Source organism: Schistocerca piceifrons, unplaced genomic scaffold, assembly GCF_021461385.2.
Source record: "Schistocerca piceifrons isolate TAMUIC-IGC-003096 unplaced genomic scaffold, iqSchPice1.1 HiC_scaffold_2420, whole genome shotgun sequence".
NCBI classification, from domain to species: Eukaryota; Metazoa; Arthropoda; class Insecta; order Orthoptera; family Acrididae; genus Schistocerca; species Schistocerca piceifrons.
In genome coordinates, this window is record NW_025728361.1 from 19,219 (window position 1) to 46,185 (window position 26,967).

Sequence of the window (26,967 nt, forward strand, 5' to 3'; positions counted from 1 at the left end):
TACGGATTTGAGAAACTCTTTTGGTGGTACATTCTGCGCTATATTTGTGCGGCTGCACCTGGCGAACGTGTAACGGGTGCAGAACTCATGCCGGTGTACTGTGGCAACGTGGATGCGACAATTACATCAACTGTAAGTTCTCTAATAGAACAAACGAGGAGCATCAAATCAAGTGTCAGGATGGCCGAGCGGTCTAAGGCGCCAGACTCAAGGAAAAACCTTGGCTGCAGTAGCAGCTAGAGCCTTCTGGTCCTCGAATGAGGGCGTGGGTTCGAATCCCACTCCTGACACAGATTTTGTCGCTTCTCTGGAGCACCCTGTGTATCGTTGAGATCCTTTGTAAAGTGCAACAGCACGATTCTGGCCGTGTTCTCCTAAGTGAAACCAAAAATTTGTATCAAACACAAGCGCACCTACGGCAACCAAACTGTTTCTTCGGTAGTGTGAGCTACAAACAGAGAGTGTTGGTTGTAAATACGACGTTCCCTCGTGAGGTTACTTCCGCGCCACAGCCGCAAACACGTCAAAAGGGACACTTGTGGTATAAAAACGACTCTTGTCTGGAGATGCAGAGTGCTAACGACAGTGTGAGGAAACAGTGCAGGCTGACCAGTACATCCTCTGTACAATAACAGTCGCTGATGAAATACAGAGAGCTCGAAATAAATTCATATACTCAAAATATTACTTTATGGAGATTACAACGTGACCAAAACTTGAGATATTATTCGACAGATAGACCTCTGCATTCTGTCTAATCTCTGATGTCTGTAACAGACGACTTAGTTTCGAACAAAATGTATTGAGTGCCGTGATTATACGGATTTGAGAAACTCTTTTGGTGGTACATTCTGCGCTATATTTGTGCGGCTGCACCTGGCGAACGTGTAACGGGTGCAGAACTCATGCCGGTGTACTGTGGCAACGTGGATGCGACAATTACATCAACTGTAAGTTCTCTAATAGAACAAACGAGGAGCATCAAATCAAGTGTCAGGATGGCCGAGCGGTCTAAGGCGCCAGACTCAAGGAAAAACCTTGGCTGCAGTAGCAGCTAGAGCCTTCTGGTCCTCGAATGAGGGCGTGGGTTCGAATCCCACTCCTGACACAGATTTTGTCGCTTCTCTGGAGCACCCTGTGTATCGTTGAGATCCTTTGTAAAGTGCAACAGCACGATTCTGGCCGTGTTCTCCTAAGTGAAACCAAAAATTTGTATCAAACACAAGCGCACCTACGGCAACCAAACTGTTTCTTCGGTAGTGTGAGCTACAAACAGAGAGTGTTGGTTGTAAATACGACGTTCCCTCGTGAGGTTACTTCCGCGCCACAGCCGCAAACACGTCAAAAGGGACACTTGTGGTATAAAAACGACTCTTGTCTGGAGATGCAGAGTGCTAACGACAGTGTGAGGAAACAGTGCAGGCTGACCAGTACATCCTCTGTACAATAACAGTCGCTGATGAAATACAGAGAGCTCGAAATAAATTCATATACTCAAAATATTACTTTATGGAGATTACAACGTGACCAAAACTTGAGATATTATTCGACAGATAGACCTCTGCATTCTGTCTAATCTCTGATGTCTGTAACAGACGACTTAGTTTCGAACAAAATGTATTGAGTGCCGTGATTATACGGATTTGAGAAACTCTTTTGGTGGTACATTCTGCGCTATATTTGTGCGGCTGCACCTGGCGAACGTGTAACGGGTGCAGAACTCATGCCGGTGTACTGTGGCAACGTGGATGCGACAATTACATCAACTGTAAGTTCTCTAATAGAACAAACGAGGAGCATCAAATCAAGTGTCAGGATGGCCGAGCGGTCTAAGGCGCCAGACTCAAGGAAAAACCTTGGCTGCAGTAGCAGCTAGAGCCTTCTGGTCCTCGAATGAGGGCGTGGGTTCGAATCCCACTCCTGACACAGATTTTGTCGCTTCTCTGGAGCACCCTGTGTATCGTTGAGATCCTTTGTAAAGTGCAACAGCACGATTCTGGCCGTGTTCTCCTAAGTGAAACCAAAAATTTGTATCAAACACAAGCGCACCTACGGCAACCAAACTGTTTCTTCGGTAGTGTGAGCTACAAACAGAGAGTGTTGGTTGTAAATACGACGTTCCCTCGTGAGGTTACTTCCGCGCCACAGCCGCAAACACGTCAAAAGGGACACTTGTGGTATAAAAACGACTCTTGTCTGGAGATGCAGAGTGCTAACGACAGTGTGAGGAAACAGTGCAGGCTGACCAGTACATCCTCTGTACAATAACAGTCGCTGATGAAATACAGAGAGCTCGAAATAAATTCATATACTCAAAATATTACTTTATGGAGATTACAACGTGACCAAAACTTGAGATATTATTCGACAGATAGACCTCTGCATTCTGTCTAATCTCTGATGTCTGTAACAGACGACTTAGTTTCGAACAAAATGTATTGAGTGCCGTGATTATACGGATTTGAGAAACTCTTTTGGTGGTACATTCTGCGCTATATTTGTGCGGCTGCACCTGGCGAACGTGTAACGGGTGCAGAACTCATGCCGGTGTACTGTGGCAACGTGGATGCGACAATTACATCAACTGTAAGTTCTCTAATAGAACAAACGAGGAGCATCGAATCAAGTGTCAGGATGGCCGAGCGGTCTAAGGCGCCAGACTCAAGGAAAAACCTTGGCTGCAGTAGCAGCTAGAGCCTTCTGGTCCTCGAATGAGGGCGTGGGTTCGAATCCCACTCCTGACACAGATTTTGTCGCTTCTCTGGAGCACCCTGTGTATCGTTGAGATCCTTTGTAAAGTGCAACAGCACGATTCTGGCCGTGTTCTCCTAAGTGAAACCAAAAATTTGTATCAAACACAAGCGCACCTACGGCAACCAAACTGTTTCTTCGGTAGTGTGAGCTACAAACAGAGAGTGTTGGTTGTAAATACGACGTTCCCTCGTGAGGTTACTTCCGCGCCACAGCCGCAAACACGTCAAAAGGGACACTTGTGGTATAAAAACGACTCTTGTCTGGAGATGCAGAGTGCTAACGACAGTGTGAGGAAACAGTGCAGGCTGACCAGTACATCCTCTGTACAATAACAGTCGCTGACGAAATACAGAGAGCTCGAAATAAATTCATATACTCAAAATATTACTTTATGGAGATTACAACGTGACCAAAACTTGAGATATTATTCGACAGATAGACCTCTGCATTCTGTCTAATCTCTGATGTCTGTAACAGACGACTTAGTTTCGAACAAAATGTATTGAGTGCCGTGATTATACGGATTTGAGAAACTCTTTTGGTGGTACATTCTGCGCTATATTTGTGCGGCTGCACCTGGCGAACGTGTAACGGGTGCAGAACTCATGCCGGTGTACTGTGGCAACGTGGATGCGACAATTACATCAACTGTAAGTTCTCTAATAGAACAAACGAGGAGCATCAAATCAAGTGTCAGGATGGCCGAGCGGTCTAAGGCGCCAGACTCAAGGAAAAACCTTGGCTGCAGTAGCAGCTAGAGCCTTCTGGTCCTCGAATGAGGGCGTGGGTTCGAATCCCACTCCTGACACAGATTTTGTCGCTTCTCTGGAGCACCCTGTGTATCGTTGAGATCCTTTGTAAAGTGCAACAGCACGATTCTGGCCGTGTTCTCCTAAGTGAAACCAAAAATTTGTATCAAACACAAGCGCACCTACGGCAACCAAACTGTTTCTTCGGTAGTGTGAGCTACAAACAGAGAGTGTTGGTTGTAAATACGACGTTCCCTCGTGAGGTTACTTCCGCGCCACAGCCGCAAACACGTCAAAAGGGACACTTGTGGTATAAAAACGACTCTTGTCTGGAGATGCAGAGTGCTAACGACAGTGTGAGGAAACAGTGCAGGCTGACCAGTACATCCTCTGTACAATAACAGTCGCTGATGAAATACAGAGAGCTCGAAATAAATTCATATACTCAAAATATTACTTTATGGAGATTACAACGTGACCAAAACTTGAGATATTATTCGACAGATAGACCTCTGCATTCTGTCTAATCTCTGATGTCTGTAACAGACGACTTAGTTTCGAACAAAATAGTATTGAGTGCCGTGATTATACGGATTTGAGAAACTCTTTTGGTGGTACATTCTGCGCTATATTTGTGCGGCTGCACCTGGCGAACGTGTAACGGGTGCAGAACTCATGCCGGTGTACTGTGGCAACGTGGATGCGACAATTACATCAACTGTAAGTTCTCTAATAGAACAAACGAGGAGCATCAAATCAAGTGTCAGGATGGCCGAGCGGTCTAAGGCGCCAGACTCAAGGAAAAACCTTGGCTGCAGTAGCAGCTAGAGCCTTCTGGTCCTCGAATGAGGGCGTGGGTTCGAATCCCACTCTTGACACAGATTTTGTCGCTTCTCTGGAGCACCCTGTGTATCGTTGAGATCCTTTGTAAAGTGCAACAGCACGATTCTGGCCGTGTTCTCCTAAGTGAAACCAAAAATTTGTATCAAACACAAGCGCACCTACGGCAACCAAACTGTTTCTTCGGTAGTGTGAGCTACAAACAGAGAGTGTTGGTTGTAAATACGACGTTCCCTCGTGAGGTTACTTCCGCGCCACAGCCGCAAACACGTCAAAAGGGACACTTGTGGTATAAAAACGACTCTTGTCTGGAGATGCAGAGTGCTAACGACAGTGTGAGGAAACAGTGCAGGCTGACCAGTACATCCTCTGTACAATAACAGTCGCTGATGAAATACAGAGAGCTCGAAATAAATTCATATACTCAAAATATTACTTTATGGAGATTACAACGTGACCAAAACTTGAGATATTATTCGACAGATAGACCTCTGCATTCTGTCTAATCTCTGATGTCTGTAACAGACGACTTAGTTTCGAACAAAATGTATTGAGTGCCGTGATTATACGGATTTGAGAAACTCTTTTGGTGGTACATTCTGCGCTATATTTGTGCGGCTGCACCTGGCGAACGTGTAACGGGTGCAGAACTCATGCCGGTGTACTGTGGCAACGTGGATGCGACAATTACATCAACTGTAAGTTCTCTAATAGAACAAACGAGGAGCATCAAATCAAGTGTCAGGATGGCCGAGCGGTCTAAGGCGCCAGACTCAAGGAAAAACCTTGGCTGCAGTAGCAGCTAGAGCCTTCTGGTCCTCGAATGAGGGCGTGGGTTCGAATCCCACTCCTGACACAGATTTTGTCGCTTCTCTGGAGCACCCTGTGTATCGTTGAGATCCTTTGTAAAGTGCAACAGCACGATTCTGGCCGTGTTCTCCTAAGTGAAACCAAAAATTTGTATCAAACACAAGCGCACCTACGGCAACCAAACTGTTTCTTCGGTAGTGTGAGCTACAAACAGAGAGTGTTGGTTGTAAATACGACGTTCCCTCGTGAGGTTACTTCCGCGCCACAGCCGCAAACACGTCAAAAGGGACACTTGTGGTATAAAAACGACTCTTGTCTGGAGATGCAGAGTGCTAACGACAGTGTGAGGAAACAGTGCAGGCTGACCAGTACATCCTCTGTACAATAACAGTCGCTGATGAAATACAGAGAGCTCGAAATAAATTCATATACTCAAAATATTACTTTATGGAGATTACAACGTGACCAAAACTTGAGATATTATTCGACAGATAGACCTCTGCATTCTGTCTAATCTCTGATGTCTGTAACAGACGACTTAGTTTCGAACAAAATGTATTGAGTGCCGTGATTATACGGATTTGAGAAACTCTTTTGGTGGTACATTCTGCGCTATATTTGTGCGGCTGCACCTGGCGAACGTGTAACGGGTGCAGAACTCATGCCGGTGTACTGTGGCAACGTGGATGCGACAATTACATCAACTGTAAGTTCTCTAATAGAACAAACGAGGAGCATCAAATCAAGTGTCAGGATGGCCGAGCGGTCTAAGGCGCCAGACTCAAGGAAAAACCTTGGCTGCAGTAGCAGCTAGAGCCTTCTGGTCCTCGAATGAGGGCGTGGGTTCGAATCCCACTCCTGACACAGATTTTGTCGCTTCTCTGGAGCACCCTGTGTATCGTTGAGATCCTTTGTAAAGTGCGACAGCACGATTCTGGCCGTGTTCTCCTAAGTGAAACCAAAAATTTGTATCAAACACAAGCGCACCTACGGCAACCAAACTGTTTCTTCGGTAGTGTGAGCTACAAACAGAGAGTGTTGGTTGTAAATACGACGTTCCCTCGTGAGGTTACTTCCGCGCCACAGCCGCAAACACGTCAAAAGGGACACTTGTGGTATAAAAACGACTCTTGTCTGGAGATGCAGAGTGCTAACGACAGTGTGAGGAAACAGTGCAGGCTGACCAGTACATCCTCTGTACAATAACAGTCGCTGATGAAATACAGAGAGCTCGAAATAAATTCATATACTCAAAATATTACTTTATGGAGATTACAACGTGACCAAAACTTGAGATATTATTCGACAGATAGACCTCTGCATTCTGTCTAATCTCTGATGTCTGTAACAGACGACTTAGTTTCGAACAAAATAGTATTGAGTGCCGTGATTATACGGATTTGAGAAACTCTTTTGGTGGTACATTCTGCGCTATATTTGTGCGGCTGCACCTGGCGAACGTGTAACGGGTGCAGAACTCATGCCGGTGTACTGTGGCAACGTGGATGCGACAATTACATCAACTGTAAGTTCTCTAATAGAACAAACGAGGAGCATCAAATCAAGTGTCAGGATGGCCGAGCGGTCTAAGGCGCCAGACTCAAGGAAAAACCTTGGCTGCAGTAGCAGCTAGAGCCTTCTGGTCCTCGAATGAGGGCGTGGGTTCGAATCCCACTCCTGACACAGATTTTGTCGCTTCTCTGGAGCACCCTGTGTATCGTTGAGATCCTTTGTAAAGTGCAACAGCACGATTCTGGCCGTGTTCTCCTAAGTGAAACCAAAAATTTGTATCAAACACAAGCGCACCTACGGCAACCAAACTGTTTCTTCGGTAGTGTGAGCTACAAACAGAGAGTGTTGGTTGTAAATACGACGTTCCCTCGTGAGGTTACTTCCGCGCCACAGCCGCAAACACGTCAAAAGGGACACTTGTGGTATAAAAACGACTCTTGTCTGGAGATGCAGAGTGCTAACGACAGTGTGAGGAAACAGTGCAGGCTGACCAGTACATCCTCTGTACAATAACAGTCGCTGATGAAATACAGAGAGCTCGAAATAAATTCATATACTCAAAATATTACTTTATGGAGATTACAACGTGACCAAAACTTGAGATATTATTCGACAGATAGACCTCTGCATTCTGTCTAATCTCTGATGTCTGTAACAGACGACTTAGTTTCGAACAAAATGTATTGAGTGCCGTGATTATACGGATTTGAGAAACTCTTTTGGTGGTACATTCTGCGCTATATTTGTGCGGCTGCACCTGGCGAACGTGTAACGGGTGCAGAACTCATGCCGGTGTACTGTGGCAACGTGGATGCGACAATTACATCAACTGTAAGTTCTCTAATAGAACAAACGAGGAGCATCAAATCAAGTGTCAGGATGGCCGAGCGGTCTAAGGCGCCAGACTCAAGGAAAAACCTTGGCTGCAGTAGCAGCTAGAGCCTTCTGGTCCTCGAATGAGGGCGTGGGTTCGAATCCCACTCCTGACACAGATTTTGTCGCTTCTCTGGAGCACCCTGTGTATCGTTGAGATCCTTTGTAAAGTGCAACAGCACGATTCTGGCCGTGTTCTCCTAAGTGAAACCAAAAATTTGTATCAAACACAAGCGCACCTACGGCAACCAAACTGTTTCTTCGGTAGTGTGAGCTACAAACAGAGAGTGTTGGTTGTAAATACGACGTTCCCTCGTGAGGTTACTTCCGCGCCACAGCCGCAAACACGTCAAAAGGGACACTTGTGGTATAAAAACGACTCTTGTCTGGAGATGCAGAGTGCTAACGACAGTGTGAGGAAACAGTGCAGGCTGACCAGTACATCCTCTGTACAATAACAGTCGCTGATGAAATACAGAGAGCTCGAAATAAATTCATATACTCAAAATATTACTTTATGGAGATTACAACGTGACCAAAACTTGAGATATTATTCGACAGATAGACCTCTGCATTCTGTCTAATCTCTGATGTCTGTAACAGACGACTTAGTTTCGAACAAAATGTATTGAGTGCCGTGATTATACGGATTTGAGAAACTCTTTTGGTGGTACATTCTGCGCTATATTTGTGCGGCTGCACCTGGCGAACGTGTAACGGGTGCAGAACTCATGCCGGTGTACTGTGGCAACGTGGATGCGACAATTACATCAACTGTAAGTTCTCTAATAGAACAAACGAGGAGCATCAAATCAAGTGTCAGGATGGCCGAGCGGTCTAAGGCGCCAGACTCAAGGAAAAACCTTGGCTGCAGTAGCAGCTAGAGCCTTCTGGTCCTCGAATGAGGGCGTGGGTTCGAATCCCACTCCTGACACAGATTTTGTCGCTTCTCTGGAGCACCCTGTGTATCGTTGAGATCCTTTGTAAAGTGCAACAGCACGATTCTGGCCGTGTTCTCCTAAGTGAAACCAAAAATTTGTATCAAACACAAGCGCACCTACGGCAACCAAACTGTTTCTTCGGTAGTGTGAGCTACAAACAGAGAGTGTTGGTTGTAAATACGACGTTCCCTCGTGAGGTTACTTCCGCGCCACAGCCGCAAACACGTCAAAAGGGACACTTGTGGTATAAAAACGACTCTTGTCTGGAGATGCAGAGTGCTAACGACAGTGTGAGGAAACAGTGCAGGCTGACCAGTACATCCTCTGTACAATAACAGTCGCTGATGAAATACAGAGAGCTCGAAATAAATTCATATACTCAAAATATTACTTTATGGAGATTACAACGTGACCAAAACTTGAGATATTATTCGACAGATAGACCTCTGCATTCTGTCTAATCTCTGATGTCTGTAACAGACGACTTAGTTTCGAACAAAATGTATTGAGTGCCGTGATTATACGGATTTGAGAAACTCTTTTGGTGGTACATTCTGCGCTATATTTGTGCGGCTGCACCTGGCGAACGTGTAACGGGTGCAGAACTCATGCCGGTGTACTGTGGCAACGTGGATGCGACAATTACATCAACTGTAAGTTCTCTAATAGAACAAACGAGGAGCATCAAATCAAGTGTCAGGATGGCCGAGCGGTCTAAGGCGCCAGACTCAAGGAAAAACCTTGGCTGCAGTAGCAGCTAGAGCCTTCTGGTCCTCGAATGAGGGCGTGGGTTCGAATCCCACTCCTGACACAGATTTTGTCGCTTCTCTGGAGCACCCTGTGTATCGTTGAGATCCTTTGTAAAGTGCAACAGCACGATTCTGGCCGTGTTCTCCTAAGTGAAACCAAAAATTTGTATCAAACACAAGCGCACCTACGGCAACCAAACTGTTTCTTCGGTAGTGTGAGCTACAAACAGAGAGTGTTGGTTGTAAATACGACGTTCCCTCGTGAGGTTACTTCCGCGCCACAGCCGCAAACACGTCAAAAGGGACACTTGTGGTATAAAAACGACTCTTGTCTGGAGATGCAGAGTGCTAACGACAGTGTGAGGAAACAGTGCAGGCTGACCAGTACATCCTCTGTACAATAACAGTCGCTGATGAAATACAGAGAGCTCGAAATAAATTCATATACTCAAAATATTACTTTATGGAGATTACAACGTGACCAAAACTTGAGATATTATTCGACAGATAGACCTCTGCATTCTGTCTAATCTCTGATGTCTGTAACAGACGACTTAGTTTCGAACAAAATGTATTGAGTGCCGTGATTATACGGATTTGAGAAACTCTTTTGGTGGTACATTCTGCGCTATATTTGTGCGGCTGCACCTGGCGAACGTGTAACGGGTGCAGAACTCATGCCGGTGTACTGTGGCAACGTGGATGCGACAATTACATCAACTGTAAGTTCTCTAATAGAACAAACGAGGAGCATCAAATCAAGTGTCAGGATGGCCGAGCGGTCTAAGGCGCCAGACTCAAGGAAAAACCTTGGCTGCAGTAGCAGCTAGAGCCTTCTGGTCCTCGAATGAGGGCGTGGGTTCGAATCCCACTCCTGACACAGATTTTGTCGCTTCTCTGGAGCACCCTGTGTATCGTTGAGATCCTTTGTAAAGTGCAACAGCACGATTCTGGCCGTGTTCTCCTAAGTGAAACCAAAAATTTGTATCAAACACAAGCGCACCTACGGCAACCAAACTGTTTCTTCGGTAGTGTGAGCTACAAACAGAGAGTGTTGGTTGTAAATACGACGTTCCCTCGTGAGGTTACTTCCGCGCCACAGCCGCAAACACGTCAAAAGGGACACTTGTGGTATAAAAACGACTCTTGTCTGGAGATGCAGAGTGCTAACGACAGTGTGAGGAAACAGTGCAGGCTGACCAGTACATCCTCTGTACAATAACAGTCGCTGATGAAATACAGAGAGCTCGAAATAAATTCATATACTCAAAATATTACTTTATGGAGATTACAACGTGACCAAAACTTGAGATATTATTCGACAGATAGACCTCTGCATTCTGTCTAATCTCTGATGTCTGTAACAGACGACTTAGTTTCGAACAAAATGTATTGAGTGCCGTGATTATACGGATTTGAGAAACTCTTTTGGTGGTACATTCTGCGCTATATTTGTGCGGCTGCACCTGGCGAACGTGTAACGGGTGCAGAACTCATGCCGGTGTACTGTGGCAACGTGGATGCGACAATTACATCAACTGTAAGTTCTCTAATAGAACAAACGAGGAGCATCAAATCAAGTGTCAGGATGGCCGAGCGGTCTAAGGCGCCAGACTCAAGGAAAAACCTTGGCTGCAGTAGCAGCTAGAGCCTTCTGGTCCTCGAATGAGGGCGTGGGTTCGAATCCCACTCCTGACACAGATTTTGTCGCTTCTCTGGAGCACCCTGTGTATCGTTGAGATCCTTTGTAAAGTGCAACAGCACGATTCTGGCCGTGTTCTCCTAAGTGAAACCAAAAATTTGTATCAAACACAAGCGCACCTACGGCAACCAAACTGTTTCTTCGGTAGTGTGAGCTACAAACAGAGAGTGTTGGTTGTAAATACGACGTTCCCTCGTGAGGTTACTTCCGCGCCACAGCCGCAAACACGTCAAAAGGGACACTTGTGGTATAAAAACGACTCTTGTCTGGAGATGCAGAGTGCTAACGACAGTGTGAGGAAACAGTGCAGGCTGACCAGTACATCCTCTGTACAATAACAGTCGCTGATGAAATACAGAGAGCTCGAAATAAATTCATATACTCAAAATATTACTTTATGGAGATTACAACGTGACCAAAACTTGAGATATTATTCGACAGATAGACCTCTGCATTCTGTCTAATCTCTGATGTCTGTAACAGACGACTTAGTTTCGAACAAAATGTATTGAGTGCCGTGATTATACGGATTTGAGAAACTCTTTTGGTGGTACATTCTGCGCTATATTTGTGCGGCTGCACCTGGCGAACGTGTAACGGGTGCAGAACTCATGCCGGTGTACTGTGGCAACGTGGATGCGACAATTACATCAACTGTAAGTTCTCTAATAGAACAAACGAGGAGCATCAAATCAAGTGTCAGGATGGCCGAGCGGTCTAAGGCGCCAGACTCAAGGAAAAACCTTGGCTGCAGTAGCAGCTAGAGCCTTCTGGTCCTCGAATGAGGGCGTGGGTTCGAATCCCACTCCTGACACAGATTTTGTCGCTTCTCTGGAGCACCCTGTGTATCGTTGAGATCCTTTGTAAAGTGCAACAGCACGATTCTGGCCGTGTTCTCCTAAGTGAAACCAAAAATTTGTATCAAACACAAGCGCACCTACGGCAACCAAACTGTTTCTTCGGTAGTGTGAGCTACAAACAGAGAGTGTTGGTTGTAAATACGACGTTCCCTCGTGAGGTTACTTCCGCGCCACAGCCGCAAACACGTCAAAAGGGACACTTGTGGTATAAAAACGACTCTTGTCTGGAGATGCAGAGTGCTAACGACAGTGTGAGGAAACAGTGCAGGCTGACCAGTACATCCTCTGTACAATAACAGTCGCTGATGAAATACAGAGAGCTCGAAATAAATTCATATACTCAAAATATTACTTTATGGAGATTACAACGTGACCAAAACTTGAGATATTATTCGACAGATAGACCTCTGCATTCTGTCTAATCTCTGATGTCTGTAACAGACGACTTAGTTTCGAACAAAATGTATTGAGTGCCGTGATTATACGGATTTGAGAAACTCTTTTGGTGGTACATTCTGCGCTATATTTGTGCGGCTGCACCTGGCGAACGTGTAACGGGTGCAGAACTCATGCCGGTGTACTGTGGCAACGTGGATGCGACAATTACATCAACTGTAAGTTCTCTAATAGAACAAACGAGGAGCATCAAATCAAGTGTCAGGATGGCCGAGCGGTCTAAGGCGCCAGACTCAAGGAAAAACCTTGGCTGCAGTAGCAGCTAGAGCCTTCTGGTCCTCGAATGAGGGCGTGGGTTCGAATCCCACTCCTGACACAGATTTTGTCGCTTCTCTGGAGCACCCTGTGTATCGTTGAGATCCTTTGTAAAGTGCAACAGCACGATTCTGGCCGTGTTCTCCTAAGTGAAACCAAAAATTTGTATCAAACACAAGCGCACCTACGGCAACCAAACTGTTTCTTCGGTAGTGTGAGCTACAAACAGAGAGTGTTGGTTGTAAATACGACGTTCCCTCGTGAGGTTACTTCCGCGCCACAGCCGCAAACACGTCAAAAGGGACACTTGTGGTATAAAAACGACTCTTGTCTGGAGATGCAGAGTGCTAACGACAGTGTGAGGAAACAGTGCAGGCTGACCAGTACATCCTCTGTACAATAACAGTCGCTGATGAAATACAGAGAGCTCGAAATAAATTCATATACTCAAAATATTACTTTATGGAGATTACAACGTGACCAAAACTTGAGATATTATTCGACAGATAGACCTCTGCATTCTGTCTAATCTCTGATGTCTGTAACAGACGACTTAGTTTCGAACAAAATGTATTGAGTGCCGTGATTATACGGATTTGAGAAACTCTTTTGGTGGTACATTCTGCGCTATATTTGTGCGGCTGCACCTGGCGAACGTGTAACGGGTGCAGAACTCATGCCGGTGTACTGTGGCAACGTGGATGCGACAATTACATCAACTGTAAGTTCTCTAATAGAACAAACGAGGAGCATCAATTCAAGTGTCAGGATGGCCGAGCGGTCTAAGGCGCCAGACTCAAGGAAAAACCTTGGCTGCAGTAGCAGCTAGAGCCTTCTGGTCCTCGAATGAGGGCGTGGGTTCGAATCCCACTCCTGACACAGATTTTGTCGCTTCTCTGGAGCACCCTGTGTATCGTTGAGATCCTTTGTAAAGTGCAACAGCACGATTCTGGCCGTGTTCTCCTAAGTGAAACCAAAAATTTGTATCAAACACAAGCGCACCTACGGCAACCAAACTGTTTCTTCGGTAGTGTGAGCTACAAACAGAGAGTGTTGGTTGTAAATACGACGTTCCCTCGTGAGGTTACTTCCGCGCCACAGCCGCAAACACGTCAAAAGGGACACTTGTGGTATAAAAACGACTCTTGTCTGGAGATGCAGAGTGCTAACGACAGTGTGAGGAAACAGTGCAGGCTGACCAGTACATCCTCTGTACAATAACAGTCGCTGATGAAATACAGAGAGCTCGAAATAAATTCATATACTCAAAATATTACTTTATGGAGATTACAACGTGACCAAAACTTGAGATATTATTCGACAGATAGACCTCTGCATTCTGTCTAATCTCTGATGTCTGTAACAGACGACTTAGTTTCGAACAAAATGTATTGAGTGCCGTGATTATACGGATTTGAGAAACTCTTTTGGTGGTACATTCTGCGCTATATTTGTGCGGCTGCACCTGGCGAACGTGTAACGGGTGCAGAACTCATGCCGGTGTACTGTGGCAACGTGGATGCGACAATTACATCAACTGTAAGTTCTCTAATAGAACAAACGAGGAGCATCAAATCAAGTGTCAGGATGGCCGAGCGGTCTAAGGCGCCAGACTCAAGGAAAAACCTTGGCTGCAGTAGCAGCTAGAGCCTTCTGGTCCTCGAATGAGGGTGTGGGTTCGAATCCCACTCCTGACACAGATTTTGTCGCTTCTCTGGAGCACCCTGTGTATCGTTGAGATCCTTTGTAAAGTGCAACAGCACGATTCTGGCCGTGTTCTCCTAAGTGAAACCAAAAATTTGTATCAAACACAAGCGCACCTACGGCAACCAAACTGTTTCTTCGGTAGTGTGAGCTACAAACAGAGAGTGTTGGTTGTAAATACGACGTTCCCTCGTGAGGTTACTTCCGCGCCACAGCCGCAAACACGTCAAAAGGGACACTTGTGGTATAAAAACGACTCTTGTCTGGAGATGCAGAGTGCTAACGACAGTGTGAGGAAACAGTGCAGGCTGACCAGTACATCCTCTGTACAATAACAGTCGCTGATGAAATACAGAGAGCTCGAAATAAATTCATATACTCAAAATATTACTTTATGGAGATTACAACGTGACCAAAACTTGAGATATTATTCGACAGATAGACCTCTGCATTCTGTCTAATCTCTGATGTCTGTAACAGACGACTTAGTTTCGAACAAAATGTATTGAGTGCCGTGATTATACGGATTTGAGAAACTCTTTTGGTGGTACATTCTGCGCTATATTTGTGCGGCTGCACCTGGCGAACGTGTAACGGGTGCAGAACTCATGCCGGTGTACTGTGGCAACGTGGATGCGACAATTACATCAACTGTAAGTTCTCTAATAGAACAAACGAGGAGCATCAAATCAAGTGTCAGGATGGCCGAGCGGTCTAAGGCGCCAGACTCAAGGAAAAACCTTGGCTGCAGTAGCAGCTAGAGCCTTCTGGTCCTCGAATGAGGGCGTGGGTTCGAATCCCACTCCTGACACAGATTTTGTCGCTTCTCTGGAGCACCCTGTGTATCGTTGAGATCCTTTGTAAAGTGCAACAGCACGATTCTGGCCGTGTTCTCCTAAGTGAAACCAAAAATTTGTATCAAACACAAGCGCACCTACGGCAACCAAACTGTTTCTTCGGTAGTGTGAGCTACAAACAGAGAGTGTTGGTTGTAAATACGACGTTCCCTCGTGAGGTTACTTCCGCGCCACAGCCGCAAACACGTCAAAAGGGACACTTGTGGTATAAAAACGACTCTTGTCTGGAGATGCAGAGTGCTAACGACAGTGTGAGGAAACAGTGCAGGCTGACCAGTACATCCTCTGTACAATAACAGTCGCTGATGAAATACAGAGAGCTCGAAATAAATTCATATACTCAAAATATTACTTTATGGAGATTACAACGTGACCAAAACTTGAGATATTATTCGACAGATAGACCTCTGCATTCTGTCTAATCTCTGATGTCTGTAACAGACGACTTAGTTTCGAACAAAATGTATTGAGTGCCGTGATTATACGGATTTGAGAAACTCTTTTGGTGGTACATTCTGCGCTATATTTGTGCGGCTGCACCTGGCGAACGTGTAACGGGTGCAGAACTCATGCCGGTGTACTGTGGCAACGTGGATGCGACAATTACATCAACTGTAAGTTCTCTAATAGAACAAACGAGGAGCATCAAATCAAGTGTCAGGATGGCCGAGCGGTCTAAGGCGCCAGACTCAAGGAAAAACCTTGGCTGCAGTAGCAGCTAGAGCCTTCTGGTCCTCGAATGAGGGCGTGGGTTCGAATCCCACTCCTGACACAGATTTTGTCGCTTCTCTGGAGCACCCTGTGTATCGTTGAGATCCTTTGTAAAGTGCAACAGCACGATTCTGGCCGTGTTCTCCTAAGTGAAACCAAAAATTTGTATCAAACACAAGCGCACCTACGGCAACCAAACTGTTTCTTCGGTAGTGTGAGCTACAAACAGAGAGTGTTGGTTGTAAATACGACGTTCCCTCGTGAGGTTACTTCCGCGCCACAGCCGCAAACACGTCAAAAGGGACACTTGTGGTATAAAAACGACTCTTGTCTGGAGATGCAGAGTGCTAACGACAGTGTGAGGAAACAGTGCAGGCTGACCAGTACATCCTCTGTACAATAACAGTCGCTGATGAAATACAGAGAGCTCGAAATAAATTCATATACTCAAAATATTACTTTATGGAGATTACAACGTGACCAAAACTTGAGATATTATTCGACAGATAGACCTCTGCATTCTGTCTAATCTCTGATGTCTGTAACAGACGACTTAGTTTCGAACAAAATGTATTGAGTGCCGTGATTATACGGATTTGAGAAACTCTTTTGGTGGTACATTCTGCGCTATATTTGTGCGGCTGCACCTGGCGAACGTGTAACGGGTGCAGAACTCATGCCGGTGTACTGTGGCAACGTGGATGCGACAATTACATCAACTGTAAGTTCTCTAATAGAACAAACGAGGAGCATCAAATCAAGTGTCAGGATGGCCGAGCGGTCTAAGGCGCCAGACTCAAGGAAAAACCTTGGCTGCAGTAGCAGCTAGAGCCTTCTGGTCCTCGAATGAGGGCGTGGGTTCGAATCCCACTCCTGACACAGATTTTGTCGCTTCTCTGGAGCACCCTGTGTATCGTTGAGATCCTTTGTAAAGTGCAACAGCACGATTCTGGCCGTGTTCTCCTAAGTGAAACCAAAAATTTGTATCAAACACAAGCGCACCTACGGCAACCAAACTGTTTCTTCGGTAGTGTGAGCTACAAACAGAGAGTGTTGGTTGTAAATACGACGTTCCCTCGTGAGGTTACTTCCGCGCCACAGCCGCAAACACGTCAAAAGGGACACTTGTGGTATAAAAACGACTCTTGTCTGGAGATGCAGAGTGCTAACGACAGTGTGAGGAAACAGTGCAGGCTGACCAGTACATCCTCTGTACAATAACAGTCGCTGATGAAATACAGAGAGCTCGAAATAAATTCATATACTCAAAATATTACTTTATGGAGATTACAACGTGACCAAAACTTGAGATATTATTCGACAGATAGACCTCTGCATTCTGTCTAATCTCTGATGTCTGTAACAGACGACTTAGTTTCGAACAAAATGTATTGAGTGCCGTGATTATACGGATTTGAGAAACTCTTTTGGTGGTACATTCTGCGCTATATTTGTGCGGCTGCACCTGGCGAACGTGTAACGGGTGCAGAACTCATGCCGGTGTACTGTGGCAACGTGGATGCGACAATTACATCAACTGTAAGTTCTCTAATAGAACAAACGAGGAGCATCAAATCAAGTGTCAGGATGGCCGAGCGGTCTAAGGCGCCAGACTCAAGGAAAAACCTTGGCTGCAGTAGCAGCTAGAGCCTTCTGGTCCTCGAATGAGGGCGTGGGTTCGAATCCCACTCCTGACACAGATTTTGTCGCTTCTCTGGAGCACCCTGTGTATCGTTGAGATCCTTTGTAAAGTGCAACAGCACGATTCTGGCCGTGTTCTCCTAAGTGAAACCAAAAATTTGTATCAAACACAAGCGCACCTACGGCAACCAAACTGTTTCTTCGGTAGTGTGAGCTACAAACAGAGAGTGTTGGTTGTAAATACGACGTTCCCTCGTGAGGTTACTTCCGCGCCACAGCCGCAAACACGTCAAAAGGGACACTTGTGGTATAAAAACGACTCTTGTCTGGAGATGCAGAGTGCTAACGACAGTGTGAGGAAACAGTGCAGGCTGACCAGTACATCCTCTGTACAATAACAGTCGCTGATGAAATACAGAGAGCTCGAAATAAATTCATATACTCAAAATATTACTTTATGGAGATTACAACGTGACCAAAACTTGAGATATTATTCGACAGATAGACCTCTGCATTCTGTCTAATCTCTGATGTCTGTAACAGACGACTTAGTTTCGAACAAAATGTATTGAGTGCCGTGATTATACGGATTTGAGAAACTCTTTTGGTGGTACATTCTGCGCTATATTTGTGCGGCTGCACCTGGCGAACGTGTAACGGGTGCAGAACTCATGCCGGTGTACTGTGGCAACGTGGATGCGACAATTACATCAACTGTAAGTTCTCTAATAGAACAAACGAGGAGCATCAAATCAAGTGTCAGGATGGCCGAGCGGTCTAAGGCGCCAGACTCAAGGAAAAACCTTGGCTGCAGTAGCAGCTAGAGCCTTCTGGTCCTCGAATGAGGGCGTGGGTTCGAATCCCACTCCTGACACAGATTTTGTCGCTTCTCTGGAGCACCCTGTGTATCGTTGAGATCCTTTGTAAAGTGCAACAGCACGATTCTGGCCGTGTTCTCCTAAGTGAAACCAAAAATTTGTATCAAACACAAGCGCACCTACGGCAACCAAACTGTTTCTTCGGTAGTGTGAGCTACAAACAGAGAGTGTTGGTTGTAAATACGACGTTCCCTCGTGAGGTTACTTCCGCGCCACAGCCGCAAACACGTCAAAAGGGACACTTGTGGTATAAAAACGACTCTTGTCTGGAGATGCAGAGTGCTAACGACAGTGTGAGGAAACAGTGCAGGCTGACCAGTACATCCTCTGTACAATAACAGTCGCTGATGAAATACAGAGAGCTCGAAATAAATTCATATACTCAAAATATTACTTTATGGAGATTACAACGTGACCAAAACTTGAGATATTATTCGACAGATAGACCTCTGCATTCTGTCTAATCTCTGATGTCTGTAACAGACGACTTAGTTTCGAACAAAATGTATTGAGTGCCGTGATTATACGGATTTGAGAAACTCTTTTGGTGGTACATTCTGCGCTATATTTGTGCGGCTGCACCTGGCGAACGTGTAACGGGTGCAGAACTCATGCCGGTGTACTGTGGCAACGTGGATGCGACAATTACATCAACTGTAAGTTCTCTAATAGAACAAACGAGGAGCATCAAATCAAGTGTCAGGATGGCCGAGCGGTCTAAGGCGCCAGACTCAAGGAAAAACCTTGGCTGCAGTAGCAGCTAGAGCCTTCTGGTCCTCGAATGAGGGCGTGGGTTCGAATCCCACTCCTGACACAGATTTTGTCGCTTCTCTGGAGCACCCTGTGTATCGTTGAGATCCTTTGTAAAGTGCAACAGCACGATTCTGGCCGTGTTCTCCTAAGTGAAACCAAAAATTTGTATCAAACACAAGCGCACCTACGGCAACCAAACTGTTTCTTCGGTAGTGTGAGCTACAAACAGAGAGTGTTGGTTGTAAATACGACGTTCCCTCGTGAGGTTACTTCCGCGCCACAGCCGCAAACACGTCAAAAGGGACACTTGTGGTATAAAAACGACTCTTGTCTGGAGATGCAGAGTGCTAACGACAGTGTGAGGAAACAGTGCAGGCTGACCAGTACATCCTCTGTACAATAACAGTCGCTGATGAAATACAGAGAGCTCGAAATAAATTCATATACTCAAAATATTACTTTATGGAGATTACAACGTGACCAAAACTTGAGATATTATTCGACAGATAGACCTCTGCATTCTGTCTAATCTCTGATGTCTGTAACAGACGACTTAGTTTCGAACAAAATGTATTGAGTGCCGTGATTATACGGATTTGAGAAACTCTTTTGGTGGTACATTCTGCGCTATATTTGTGCGGCTGCACCTGGCGAACGTGTAACGGGTGCAGAACTCATGCCGGTGTACTGTGGCAACGTGGATGCGACAATTACATCAACTGTAAGTTCTCTAATAGAACAAACGAGGAGCATCAAATCAAGTGTCAGGATGGCCGAGCGGTCTAAGGCGCCAGACTCAAGGAAAAACCTTGGCTGCAGTAGCAGCTAGAGCCTTCTGGTCCTCGAATGAGGGCGTGGGTTCGAATCCCACTCCTGACACAGATTTTGTCGCTTCTCTGGAGCACCCTGTGTATCGTTGAGATCCTTTGTAAAGTGCAACAGCACGATTCTGGCCGTGTTCTCCTAAGTGAAACCAAAAATTTGTATCAAACACAAGCGCACCTACGGCAACCAAACTGTTTCTTCGGTAGTGTGAGCTACAAACAGAGAGTGTTGGTTGTAAATACGACGTTCCCTCGTGAGGTTACTTCCGCGCCACAGCCGCAAACACGTCAAAAGGGACACTTGTGGTATAAAAACGACTCTTGTCTGGAGATGCAGAGTGCTAACGACAGTGTGAGGAAACAGTGCAGGCTGACCAGTACATCCTCTGTACAATAACAGTCGCTGATGAAATACAGAGAGCTCGAAATAAATTCATATACTCAAAATATTACTTTATGGAGATTACAACGTGACCAAAACTTGAGATATTATTCGACAGATAGACCTCTGCATTCTGTCTAATCTCTGATGTCTGTAACAGACGACTTAGTTTCGAACAAAATGTATTGAGTGCCGTGATTATACGGATTTGAGAAACTCTTTTGGTGGTACATTCTGCGCTATATTTGTGCGGCTGCACCTGGCGAACGTGTAACGGGTGCAGAACTCATGCCGGTGTACTGTGGCAACGTGGATGCGACAATTACATCAACTGTAAGTTCTCTAATAGAACAAACGAGGAGCATCAAATCAAGTGCCAGGATGGCCGAGCGGTCTAAGGCGCCAGACTCAAGGAAAAACCTTGGCTGCAGTAGCAGCTAGAGCCTTCTGGTCCTCGAATGAGGGCGTGGGTTCGAATCCCACTCCTGACACAGATTTTGTCGCTTCTCTGGAGCACCCTGTGTATCGTTGAGATCCTTTGTAAAGTGCAACAGCACGATTCTGGCCGTGTTCTCCTAAGTGAAACCAAAAATTTGTATCAAACACAAGCGCACCTACGGCAACCAAACTGTTTCTTCGGTAGTGTGAGCTACAAACAGAGAGTGTTGGTTGTAAATACGACGTTCCCTCGTGAGGTTACTTCCGCGCCACAGCCGCAAACACGTCAAAAGGGACACTTGTGGTATAAAAACGACTCTTGTCTGGAGATGCAGAGTGCTAACGACAGTGTGAGGAAACAGTGCAGGCTGACCAGTACATCCTCTGTACAATAACAGTCGCTGATGAAATACAGAGAGCTCGAAATAAATTCATATACTCAAAATATTACTTTATGGAGATTACAACGTGACCAAAACTTGAGATATTATTCGACAGATAGACCTCTGCATTCTGTCTAATCTCTGATGTCTGTAACAGACGACTTAGTTTCGAACAAAATGTATTGAGTGCCGTGATTATACGGATTTGAGAAACTCTTTTGGTGGTACATTCTGCGCTATATTTGTGCGGCTGCACCTGGCGAACGTGTAACGGGTGCAGAACTCATGCCGGTGTACTGTGGCAACGTGGATGCGACAATTACATCAACTGTAAGTTCTCTAATAGAACAAACGAGGAGCATCAAATCAAGTGTCAGGATGGCCGAGCGGTCTAAGGCGCCAGACTCAAGGAAAAACCTTGGCTGCAGTAGCAGCTAGAGCCTTCTGGTCCTCGAATGAGGGCGTGGGTTCGAATCCCACTCCTGACACAGATTTTGTCGCTTCTCTGGAGCACCCTGTGTATCGTTGAGATCCTTTGTAAAGTGCAACAGCACGATTCTGGCCGTGTTCTCCTAAGTGAAACCAAAAATTTGTATCAAACACAAGCGCACCTACGGCAACCAAACTGTTTCTTCGGTAGTGTGAGCTACAAACAGAGAGTGTTGGTTGTAAATACGACGTTCCCTCGTGAGGTTACTTCCGCGCCACAGCCGCAAACACGTCAAAAGGGACACTTGTGGTATAAAAACGACTCTTGTCTGGAGATGCAGAGTGCTAACGACAGTGTGAGGAAACAGTGCAGGCTGACCAGTACATCCTCTGTACAATAACAGTCGCTGATGAAATACAGAGAGCTCGAAATAAATTCATATACTCAAAATATTACTTTATGGAGATTACAACGTGACCAAAACTTGAGATATTATTCGACAGATAGACCTCTGCATTCTGTCTAATCTCTGATGTCTGTAACAGACGACTTAGTTTCGAACAAAATGTATTGAGTGCCGTGATTATACGGATTTGAGAAACTCTTTTGGTGGTACATTCTGCGCTATATTTGTGCGGCTGCACCTGGCGAACGTGTAACGGGTGCAGAACTCATGCCGGTGTACTGTGGCAACGTGGATGCGACAATTACATCAACTGTAAGTTCTCTAATAGAACAAACGAGGAGCATCAAATCAAGTGTCAGGATGGCCGAGCGGTCTAAGGCGCCAGACTCAAGGAAAAACCTTGGCTGCAGTAGCAGCTAGAGCCTTCTGGTCCTCGAATGAGGGCGTGGGTTCGAATCCCACTCCTGACACAGATTTTGTCGCTTCTCTGGAGCACCCTGTGTATCGTTGAGATCCTTTGTAAAGTGCAACAGCACGATTCTGGCCGTGTTCTCCTAAGTGAAACCAAAAATTTGTATCAAACACAAGCGCACCTACGGCAACCAAACTGTTTCTTCGGTAGTGTGAGCTACAAACAGAGAGTGTTGGTTGTAAATACGACGTTCCCTCGTGAGGTTACTTCCGCGCCACAGCCGCAAACACGTCAAAAGGGACACTTGTGGTATAAAAACGACTCTTGTCTGGAGATGCAGAGTGCTAACGACAGTGTGAGGAAACAGTGCAGGCTGACCAGTACATCCTCTGTACAATAACAGTCGCTGATGAAATACAGAGAGCTCGAAATAAATTCATATACTCAAAATATTACTTTATGGAGATTACAACGTGACCAAAACTTGAGATATTATTCGACAGATAGACCTCTGCATTCTGTCTAATCTCTGATGTCTGTAACAGACGACTTAGTTTCGAACAAAATGTATTGAGTGCCGTGATTATACGGATTTGAGAAACTCTTTTGGTGGTACATTCTGCGCTATATTTGTGCGGCTGCACCTGGCGAACGTGTAACGGGTGCAGAACTCATGCCGGTGTACTGTGGCAACGTGGATGCGACAATTACATCAACTGTAAGTTCTCTAATAGAACAAACGAGGAGCAACAAATCAAGTGTCAGGATGGCCGAGCGGTCTAAGGCGCCAGACTCAAGGAAAAACCTTGGCTGCAGTAGCAGCTAGAGCCTTCTGGTCCTCGAATGAGGGCGTGGGTTCGAATCCCACTCCTGACACAGATTTTGTCGCTTCTCTGGAGCACCCTGTGTATCGTTGAGATCCTTTGTAAAGTGCAACAGCACGATTCTGGCCGTGTTCTCCTAAGTGAAACCAAAAATTTGTATCAAACACAAGCGCACCTACGGCAACCAAACTGTTTCTTCGGTAGTGTGAGCTACAAACAGAGAGTGTTGGTTGTAAATACGACGTTCCCTCGTGAGGTTACTTCCGCGCCACAGCCGCAAACACGTCAAAAGGGACACTTGTGGTATAAAAACGACTCTTGTCTGGAGATGCAGAGTGCTAACGACAGTGTGAGGAAACAGTGCAGGCTGACCAGTACATCCTCTGTACAATAACAGTCGCTGATGAAATACAGAGAGCTCGAAATAAATTCATATACTCAAAATATTACTTTATGGAGATTACAACGTGACCAAAACTTGAGATATTATTCGACAGATAGACCTCTGCATTCTGTCTAATCTCTGATGTCTGTAACAGACGACTTAGTTTCGAACAAAATGTATTGAGTGCCGTGATTATACGGATTTGAGAAACTCTTTTGGTGGTACATTCTGCGCTATATTTGTGCGGCTGCACCTGGCGAACGTGTAACGGGTGCAGAACTCATGCCGGTGTACTGTGGCAACGTGGATGCGACAATTACATCAACTGTAAGTTCTCTAATAGAACAAACGAGGAGCATCAAATCAAGTGTCAGGATGGCCGAGCGGTCTAAGGCGCCAGACTCAAGGAAAAACCTTGGCTGCAGTAGCAGCTAGAGCCTTCTGGTCCTCGAATGAGGGCGTGGGTTCGAATCCCACTCCTGACACAGATTTTGTCGCTTCTCTGGAGCACCCTGTGTATCGTTGAGATCCTTTGTAAAGTGCAACAGCACGATTCTGGCCGTGTTCTCCTAAGTGAAACCAAAAATTTGTATCAAACACAAGCGCACCTACGGCAACCAAACTGTTTCTTCGGTAGTGTGAGCTACAAACAGAGAGTGTTGGTTGTAAATACGACGTTCCCTCGTGAGGTTACTTCCGCGCCACAGCCGCAAACACGTCAAAAGGGACACTTGTGGTATAAAAACGACTCTTGTCTGGAGATGCAGAGTGCTAACGACAGTGTGAGGAAACAGTGCAGGCTGACCAGTACATCCTCTGTACAATAACAGTCGCTGATGAAATACAGAGAGCTCGAAATAAATTCATATACTCAAAATATTACTTTATGGAGATTACAACGTGACCAAAACTTGAGATATTATTCGACAGATAGACCTCTGCATTCTGTCTAATCTCTGATGTCTGTAACAGACGACTTAGTTTCGAACAAAATGTATTGAGTGCCGTGATTATACGGATTTGAGAAACTCTTTTGGTGGTACATTCTGCGCTATATTTGTGCGGCTGCACCTGGCGAACGTGTAACGGGTGCAGAACTCATGCCGGTGTACTGTGGCAACGTGGATGCGACAATTACATCAACTGTAAGTTCTCTAATAGAACAAACGAGGAGCATCAAATCAAGTGTCAGGATGGCCGAGCGGTCTAAGGCGCCAGACTCAAGGAAAAACCTTGGCTGCAGTAGCAGCTAGAGCCTTCTGGTCCTCGAATGAGGGCGTGGGTTCGAATCCCACTCCTGACACAGATTTTGTCGCTTCTCTGGAGCACCCTGTGTATCGTTGAGATCCTTTGTAAAGTGCAACAGCACGATTCTGGCCGTGTTCTCCTAAGTGAAACCAAAAATTTGTATCAAACACAAGCGCACCTACGGCAACCAAACTGTTTCTTCGGTAGTGTGAGCTACAAACAGAGAGTGTTGGTTGTAAATACGACGTTCCCTCGTGAGGTTACTTCCGCGCCACAGCCGCAAACACGTCAAAAGGGACACTTGTGGTATAAAAACGACTCTTGTCTGGAGATGCAGAGTGCTAACGACAGTGTGAGGAAACAGTGCAGGCTGACCAGTACATCCTCTGTACAATAACAGTCGCTGATGAAATACAGAGAGCTCGAAATAAATTCATATACTCAAAATATTACTTTATGGAGATTACAACGTGACCAAAACTTGAGATATTATTCGACAGATAGACCTCTGCATTCTGTCTAATCTCTGATGTCTGTAACAGACGACTTAGTTTCGAACAAAATGTATTGAGTGCCGTGATTATACGGATTTGAGAAACTCTTTTGGTGGTACATTCTGCGCTATATTTGTGCGGCTGCACCTGGCGAACGTGTAACGGGTGCAGAACTCATGCCGGTGTACTGTGGCAACGTGGATGCGACAATTACATCAACTGTAAGTTCTCTAATAGAACAAACGAGGAGCATCAAATCAAGTGTCAGGATGGCCGAGCGGTCTAAGGCGCCAGACTCAAGGAAAAACCTTGGCTGCAGTAGCAGCTAGAGCCTTCTGGTCCTCGAATGAGGGCGTGGGTTCGAATCCCACTCCTGACACAGATTTTGTCGCTTCTCTGGAGCACCCTGTGTATCGTTGAGATCCTTTGTAAAGTGCAACAGCACGATTCTGGCCGTGTTCTCCTAAGTGAAACCAAAAATTTGTATCAAACACAAGCGCACCTACGGCAACCAAACTGTTTCTTCGGTAGTGTGAGCTACAAACAGAGAGTGTTGGTTGTAAATACGACGTTCCCTCGTGAGGTTACTTCCGCGCCACAGCCGCAAACACGTCAAAAGGGACACTTGTGGTATAAAAACGACTCTTGTCTGGAGATGCAGAGTGCTAACGACAGTGTGAGGAAACAGTGCAGGCTGACCAGTACATCCTCTGTACAATAACAGTCGCTGATGAAATACAGAGAGCTCGAAATAAATTCATATACTCAAAATATTACTTTATGGAGATTACAACGTGACCAAAACTTGAGATATTATTCGACAGATAGACCTCTGCATTCTGTCTAATCTCTGATGTCTGTAACAGACGACTTAGTTTCGAACAAAATGTATTGAGTGCCGTGATTATACGGATTTGAGAAACTCTTTTGGTGGTACATTCTGCGCTATATTTGTGCGGCTGCACCTGGCGAACGTGTAACGGGTGCAGAACTCATGCCGGTGTACTGTGGCAACGTGGATGCGACAATTACATCAACTGTAAGTTCTCTAATAGAACAAACGAGGAGCATCAAATCAAGTGTCAGGATGGCCGAGCGGTCTAAGGCGCCAGACTCAAGGAAAAACCTTGGCTGCAGTAGCAGCTAGAGCCTTCTGGTCCTCGAATGAGGGCGTGGGTTCGAATCCCACTCCTGACACAGATTTTGTCGCTTCTCTGGAGCACCCTGTGTATCGTTGAGATCCTTTGTAAAGTGCAACAGCACGATTCTGGCCGTGTTCTCCTAAGTGAAACCAAAAATTTGTATCAAACACAAGCGCACCTACGGCAACCAAACTGTTTCTTCGGTAGTGTGAGCTACAAACAGAGAGTGTTGGTTGTAAATACGACGTTCCCTCGTGAGGTTACTTCCGCGCCACAGCCGCAAACACGTCAAAAGGGACACTTGTGGTATAAAAACGACTCTTGTCTGGAGATGCAGAGTGCTAACGACAGTGTGAGGAAACAGTGCAGGCTGACCAGTACATCCTCTGTACAATAACAGTCGCTGATGAAATACAGAGAGCTCGAAATAAATTCATATACTCAAAATATTACTTTATGGAGATTACAACGTGACCAAAACTTGAGATATTATTCGACAGATAGACCTCTGCATTCTGTCTAATCTCTGATGTCTGTAACAGACGACTTAGTTT

The 26,967-nt window shown here is 45.6% G+C and overlaps 33 non-coding genes across 33 annotated transcripts; all 33 read left to right on the forward strand.

The window, feature by feature from the left end:
• Nucleotides 1-174: 174 nt before the first annotated feature.
• On the forward strand, nt 175-290 carry Trnal-caa. Its single transcript has 2 exons — nt 175-212; nt 245-290. It is a non-coding gene; the product is annotated as a tRNA-Leu (tRNA).
• Nucleotides 291-992: 702 nt separating this feature from the next.
• On the forward strand, nt 993-1,108 carry Trnal-caa. The gene is made up of 2 exons: nt 993-1,030; nt 1,063-1,108. It is a non-coding gene; the product is annotated as a tRNA-Leu (tRNA).
• Nucleotides 1,109-1,810: 702 nt separating this feature from the next.
• On the forward strand, nt 1,811-1,926 carry Trnal-caa. Its single transcript has 2 exons — nt 1,811-1,848; nt 1,881-1,926. It is a non-coding gene; the product is annotated as a tRNA-Leu (tRNA).
• Nucleotides 1,927-2,628: 702 nt separating this feature from the next.
• Trnal-caa lies at nt 2,629-2,744 on the forward strand. Its single transcript has 2 exons — nt 2,629-2,666; nt 2,699-2,744. It is a non-coding gene; the product is annotated as a tRNA-Leu (tRNA).
• Nucleotides 2,745-3,446: 702 nt separating this feature from the next.
• On the forward strand, nt 3,447-3,562 carry Trnal-caa. The gene is made up of 2 exons: nt 3,447-3,484; nt 3,517-3,562. It is a non-coding gene; the product is annotated as a tRNA-Leu (tRNA).
• Nucleotides 3,563-4,265: 703 nt separating this feature from the next.
• On the forward strand, nt 4,266-4,381 carry Trnal-caa. The gene is made up of 2 exons: nt 4,266-4,303; nt 4,336-4,381. It is a non-coding gene; the product is annotated as a tRNA-Leu (tRNA).
• A 702-nt stretch (nt 4,382-5,083) lies between these two features.
• On the forward strand, nt 5,084-5,199 carry Trnal-caa. The gene is made up of 2 exons: nt 5,084-5,121; nt 5,154-5,199. It is a non-coding gene; the product is annotated as a tRNA-Leu (tRNA).
• A 702-nt stretch (nt 5,200-5,901) lies between these two features.
• Trnal-caa lies at nt 5,902-6,017 on the forward strand. The gene is made up of 2 exons: nt 5,902-5,939; nt 5,972-6,017. It is a non-coding gene; the product is annotated as a tRNA-Leu (tRNA).
• A 703-nt stretch (nt 6,018-6,720) lies between these two features.
• Trnal-caa lies at nt 6,721-6,836 on the forward strand. The gene is made up of 2 exons: nt 6,721-6,758; nt 6,791-6,836. It is a non-coding gene; the product is annotated as a tRNA-Leu (tRNA).
• Nucleotides 6,837-7,538: 702 nt separating this feature from the next.
• Trnal-caa lies at nt 7,539-7,654 on the forward strand. Its single transcript has 2 exons — nt 7,539-7,576; nt 7,609-7,654. It is a non-coding gene; the product is annotated as a tRNA-Leu (tRNA).
• A 702-nt stretch (nt 7,655-8,356) lies between these two features.
• On the forward strand, nt 8,357-8,472 carry Trnal-caa. Its single transcript has 2 exons — nt 8,357-8,394; nt 8,427-8,472. It is a non-coding gene; the product is annotated as a tRNA-Leu (tRNA).
• Nucleotides 8,473-9,174: 702 nt separating this feature from the next.
• Nucleotides 9,175-9,290, forward strand: Trnal-caa. The gene is made up of 2 exons: nt 9,175-9,212; nt 9,245-9,290. It is a non-coding gene; the product is annotated as a tRNA-Leu (tRNA).
• Nucleotides 9,291-9,992: 702 nt separating this feature from the next.
• On the forward strand, nt 9,993-10,108 carry Trnal-caa. The gene is made up of 2 exons: nt 9,993-10,030; nt 10,063-10,108. It is a non-coding gene; the product is annotated as a tRNA-Leu (tRNA).
• A 702-nt stretch (nt 10,109-10,810) lies between these two features.
• Trnal-caa lies at nt 10,811-10,926 on the forward strand. The gene is made up of 2 exons: nt 10,811-10,848; nt 10,881-10,926. It is a non-coding gene; the product is annotated as a tRNA-Leu (tRNA).
• A 702-nt stretch (nt 10,927-11,628) lies between these two features.
• Trnal-caa lies at nt 11,629-11,744 on the forward strand. The gene is made up of 2 exons: nt 11,629-11,666; nt 11,699-11,744. It is a non-coding gene; the product is annotated as a tRNA-Leu (tRNA).
• Nucleotides 11,745-12,446: 702 nt separating this feature from the next.
• On the forward strand, nt 12,447-12,562 carry Trnal-caa. The gene is made up of 2 exons: nt 12,447-12,484; nt 12,517-12,562. It is a non-coding gene; the product is annotated as a tRNA-Leu (tRNA).
• Nucleotides 12,563-13,264: 702 nt separating this feature from the next.
• Nucleotides 13,265-13,380, forward strand: Trnal-caa. Its single transcript has 2 exons — nt 13,265-13,302; nt 13,335-13,380. It is a non-coding gene; the product is annotated as a tRNA-Leu (tRNA).
• A 702-nt stretch (nt 13,381-14,082) lies between these two features.
• On the forward strand, nt 14,083-14,198 carry Trnal-caa. The gene is made up of 2 exons: nt 14,083-14,120; nt 14,153-14,198. It is a non-coding gene; the product is annotated as a tRNA-Leu (tRNA).
• A 702-nt stretch (nt 14,199-14,900) lies between these two features.
• Trnal-caa lies at nt 14,901-15,016 on the forward strand. Its single transcript has 2 exons — nt 14,901-14,938; nt 14,971-15,016. It is a non-coding gene; the product is annotated as a tRNA-Leu (tRNA).
• Nucleotides 15,017-15,718: 702 nt separating this feature from the next.
• Trnal-caa lies at nt 15,719-15,834 on the forward strand. Its single transcript has 2 exons — nt 15,719-15,756; nt 15,789-15,834. It is a non-coding gene; the product is annotated as a tRNA-Leu (tRNA).
• Nucleotides 15,835-16,536: 702 nt separating this feature from the next.
• On the forward strand, nt 16,537-16,652 carry Trnal-caa. Its single transcript has 2 exons — nt 16,537-16,574; nt 16,607-16,652. It is a non-coding gene; the product is annotated as a tRNA-Leu (tRNA).
• Nucleotides 16,653-17,354: 702 nt separating this feature from the next.
• Trnal-caa lies at nt 17,355-17,470 on the forward strand. The gene is made up of 2 exons: nt 17,355-17,392; nt 17,425-17,470. It is a non-coding gene; the product is annotated as a tRNA-Leu (tRNA).
• Nucleotides 17,471-18,172: 702 nt separating this feature from the next.
• Nucleotides 18,173-18,288, forward strand: Trnal-caa. The gene is made up of 2 exons: nt 18,173-18,210; nt 18,243-18,288. It is a non-coding gene; the product is annotated as a tRNA-Leu (tRNA).
• A 702-nt stretch (nt 18,289-18,990) lies between these two features.
• On the forward strand, nt 18,991-19,106 carry Trnal-caa. The gene is made up of 2 exons: nt 18,991-19,028; nt 19,061-19,106. It is a non-coding gene; the product is annotated as a tRNA-Leu (tRNA).
• Nucleotides 19,107-19,808: 702 nt separating this feature from the next.
• On the forward strand, nt 19,809-19,924 carry Trnal-caa. The gene is made up of 2 exons: nt 19,809-19,846; nt 19,879-19,924. It is a non-coding gene; the product is annotated as a tRNA-Leu (tRNA).
• Nucleotides 19,925-20,626: 702 nt separating this feature from the next.
• On the forward strand, nt 20,627-20,742 carry Trnal-caa. Its single transcript has 2 exons — nt 20,627-20,664; nt 20,697-20,742. It is a non-coding gene; the product is annotated as a tRNA-Leu (tRNA).
• Nucleotides 20,743-21,444: 702 nt separating this feature from the next.
• Trnal-caa lies at nt 21,445-21,560 on the forward strand. The gene is made up of 2 exons: nt 21,445-21,482; nt 21,515-21,560. It is a non-coding gene; the product is annotated as a tRNA-Leu (tRNA).
• A 702-nt stretch (nt 21,561-22,262) lies between these two features.
• Trnal-caa lies at nt 22,263-22,378 on the forward strand. The gene is made up of 2 exons: nt 22,263-22,300; nt 22,333-22,378. It is a non-coding gene; the product is annotated as a tRNA-Leu (tRNA).
• Nucleotides 22,379-23,080: 702 nt separating this feature from the next.
• Trnal-caa lies at nt 23,081-23,196 on the forward strand. The gene is made up of 2 exons: nt 23,081-23,118; nt 23,151-23,196. It is a non-coding gene; the product is annotated as a tRNA-Leu (tRNA).
• A 702-nt stretch (nt 23,197-23,898) lies between these two features.
• Trnal-caa lies at nt 23,899-24,014 on the forward strand. Its single transcript has 2 exons — nt 23,899-23,936; nt 23,969-24,014. It is a non-coding gene; the product is annotated as a tRNA-Leu (tRNA).
• Nucleotides 24,015-24,716: 702 nt separating this feature from the next.
• Nucleotides 24,717-24,832, forward strand: Trnal-caa. The gene is made up of 2 exons: nt 24,717-24,754; nt 24,787-24,832. It is a non-coding gene; the product is annotated as a tRNA-Leu (tRNA).
• Nucleotides 24,833-25,534: 702 nt separating this feature from the next.
• On the forward strand, nt 25,535-25,650 carry Trnal-caa. Its single transcript has 2 exons — nt 25,535-25,572; nt 25,605-25,650. It is a non-coding gene; the product is annotated as a tRNA-Leu (tRNA).
• Nucleotides 25,651-26,352: 702 nt separating this feature from the next.
• On the forward strand, nt 26,353-26,468 carry Trnal-caa. Its single transcript has 2 exons — nt 26,353-26,390; nt 26,423-26,468. It is a non-coding gene; the product is annotated as a tRNA-Leu (tRNA).
• The last annotated feature ends 499 nt before the right edge of the window (nt 26,469-26,967 follow it).